Below are 3577 nucleotides of genomic sequence, written 5' to 3'. Positions count from 1 at the left end.
TCCGGAGACTCGGCGGGCAAGGAACCCTGGTGCTGGCATGGACAGGAAGGGCCCAAGGTAACTTTTATAAAGGAAAACATTTCAATGGGGCTGGCTTAAAGTTTCAGAGACTCAGTCCATTATCATCATAGTGGGAATCATGGCAGCATCTAGACTGACATGGTACTGGAAGAGCCAAGAGTTCTGTATCTTGATCCAAGGGCATCCAGGAGAAGAATATCTTCTGCAGGCAGCCAGCAGGAGGGTTTGGATCACACTGGCCAGACTTGAGCACATATAGGAGACCCCCAAAGCCCTGCCTCCACAGTGACACACCTCTAACAGGGCTACACCTCTTCCAATAAGGCCACACCTCCTAATAGTGCCACTTCCATATGCTTGGGAACTTACCATAGCTTCAGGAATCTACTGATGGTTTTCAAGCATACCCCCAAAGATGTGAGGTTACATATTCTCAACCCTCATTCCTCTCATTGTGTATTTAGTACAGGTATGTGCCCACAGGGCACAGAGTCATTGTTGTTTGAGCTGGTTAGTTTTTGTCAACTTGACACTAACTAGCAACATCTTGTAAGAGGAGACTAAATTGAAGAATTCTCTCTATCAAAATGGCCTGGGGGCAAGTCTTTGATACATTTTCTTAATCAATGATTGATGTGAGAGAGCCCAGTCCCTATGGTAGTGTTACCCAAGACAGGTGGTCCTGGGGTTATATAACAGTGGCTGAACAAGTAATTGGAAGCAAGGCAATAAGTAACATTTCTCCATGGTTCCTGCTTATAGTTCTGCTTGGATTTCTGACTCTGCTCAAAGATGGACTGTAATGTGGAAGTGTAAGCCAAACAAACCCTTTCCTCCCTGGAGTTGCTTTTGGTCAGTGTTTTATCAAAGCAACAGAAAAGCAAGCTAGGACATTGACCTCATTCATATAATTATCAATTCTATATTTTCCAATGAATTTGAAACCAAAAAGTATTATTCAGCAAAAAATTAAAACCTGATTTGTTTGGGCAAAAGGGGATAAATGTTTATAAATACATACTTTCCATATTGCAGTTATTTTATAAAAACTTTGTTAGTGTTTCACTTAGAAAAAAGTTGGTAGCGGAAGAAAAGCAAGTCTCATTTGAAACAGCTAAACATTAAGTGAGAGGAATTTGGAAATTTTAAGGAAGGTAGGACAACTGGTTTGAGAAGAGTGGTCATGAGTGAAATCAGCAGGAGAGGATTTCTGTTCTGGCAGGAAAAGAACCACATCCCAGGAACTTGGCAGGAAGATGCTTCAGTACTAGAAACTTCTGGAAATGACTGTCTTACAGCTGCCAGCAGGCCTGCCTTAGCCAGCTGGCTTCTACCTTCTCTTCCTGCACATTGTGGGTAATGATGTTCCTAGAGCTGCATTGTTTTGTTTTATTTCTTTTTCAAATCCAAATCTTAATGTAGCTTCAGCTTTTGCCTTAAGAAACAAAATGTTTTCACACTGAGGATAAAATAAATAAGTAAATAAATAAAAGAGAAAAGATACAAAATGTTATTGAATAGAATTCCCCAGCAAGTAAAGTTGAATAATTAAATGCTTTGGAGAAGCCCTTTAAATACAGAATGTAAATATTGCCTCCAAAGCACAACATAGACAGATAAGTAATGAGAGGAGAAGGTGCTAGGCCAGTTAGGAGGAAGGCGACCCTGAAATATTTGCAGGAGAAATAAGAGACACTGGGAGAAATAACAAATTGACCAATTACATTGGTTGTACCAAGGATCTCTTCTATTTGCTTTTGGTATTCTCCCCTCCCCCTCTCCCTCCCCCCTCCCCTTACCTTCCTTTTCCCTCCCCTCCCCTTCTCCTCCCTTCTCCCCCCCCCCCGTATGTGCGCGTGTGCGTGCATGCACACGTGTGTAAAGAAACCGCAAGGACATTCTAGAGGAAAGGTATTGAAGGGGACAAGAAAAGACTGGGATGGAATAAAGGACTTCCTTGGCAAGTTGTCATGGAGGATATTAGTTTTAGATAGCAGTTAGGTTAAACTCCTATATGCTTCTCTTTGCCCATGTAAACACACCAACATTTTGAAACAAAACGATTTACTGATTTTATATTCATTTATGTGAATCGTAAGATTAGCCAGGCAGTCATTTAATGGAGCAAAAGTAAAGAAAGAGGAGGAATTGGGAGGGAAGCTAGGTCTGTAGGGAGTTTTCACATTTGAGTAGGAAAAATTACACACACACACACACACACACACACACAGACACACTAACAAACACACATGTAAAACTTGTTCATGACAAAGAATGTGGCATCCTCTTTGGAAATGTTGTAAACCCTAGATCCTATGAAGAAAGACATACTTAACAATATAATTATCTAAATGTTATATCATGGCTAAAAAATAGTTTGACTGTTTTGTATGAATGCTTATTTATACTGATGTTCAAACAGAATTGACAAAGTTCTTCCATGGTTGTCTCTGGAGGTTCCTTTTTTCCTTCATAAAACATGAGTGTCCTGAAGCATGGTTATAACACAGACTTGGGCTCCAGGCCTCAGGTACTTCTCTCTAGTGTTCTCTCCTCCTGTAAGGTCCAACCAATCAATGTTCTCATTATTCAAGACACATTTTTCCTTCTTTCTTTCTTTCTTTCTTTCTTTCTTTCTTTCTTTCTTTCTTTCTTTCTTTCTTTCTTTCTTTCTTTCTTCCTTCCTTCTTTCCTTCCTTCCTTCCTTCCTTCCTTCCTTCCTTCTTTCTTTCTTTCTTTCTTTCTTTCTTTCTTTCTTTCTTTCTTTCTTTCTTTCTTTCTTTCTTTCCTCCCTTCCTCCCTTCCTCCCTTCCTCCCTTCCTCCCTTCCTCCCTTCCTCCCTTCCTTCCTTCTTTCTTTCTTTTTTTTTTTAAATCAGAAAATGCGTTTAATTAACGGACAAGAGAGAGATGGTCCAAGAATGGCAGGCAGAGTGAGAATTAGAAGTGAGGGACTCCATAATCATCTGGCATCCGCTTGATGTTGTATCTGTGGTTAAAAATGTACATGATAGGGATGCCAGGGATCTTCCGGATTCTTTGTTTGAGGTGACAGTCAGCTGTGGCCACAATGTAACACTTGTGCTGAGTTACTTTCTGTACCAAGCAGTCGTCAGTGTAGGTTCCTTTGTGTGTACAAGGCAATCGGTCAAACCGTGGATCCTTTGCGATTCTTAGTGCCACAAGACACTTCTGTCCCAATTTCTCAGTTTCAGCCATTCCACAATCAGTTATACAAGGGATACACTTGGCATACACACAGTCCATCATTGACTACACTAAGTCCAGTTTGGCCTTAATGGAAAAGTTGATGAAGTTGGTACCGACAAGGATGTGGTAAGGTGGACCCAGCTGTGTATTATACTGGAAGAACAAGCAGGAAGGATGCTGGGGGAATTCTCTTTCCTTCAGTGTGCCCCGATCTTTCTTCTTAGGCTTCAGCCTATCCTTTTCTTTAAGTCGCTCGACTCTCAGACTGAGCATTCACTTCATAGTCGCATATTTCCTTGTTTTCTTTTGCTTCCCCATGTTCACTCCGCACCACATTTGTGTCTCTT

At 41.0% G+C, this 3577-nt stretch overlaps 1 pseudogene; it reads right to left on the bottom strand.

The window, feature by feature from the left end:
* Positions 2893-3577, bottom strand: Gm4893 (predicted gene 4893; annotated as a pseudogene).

The sequence above is a fragment of the Mus musculus genome, chromosome 9 (genome assembly GCF_000001635.26).
Source record: "Mus musculus strain C57BL/6J chromosome 9, GRCm38.p6 C57BL/6J".
NCBI lineage: Eukaryota > Metazoa > Chordata > Mammalia > Rodentia > Muridae > Mus > Mus musculus.
The sequence above is the reverse complement of the archived record's forward strand: the minus strand, read 5'-3'. Positions and strand labels throughout refer to the sequence as shown.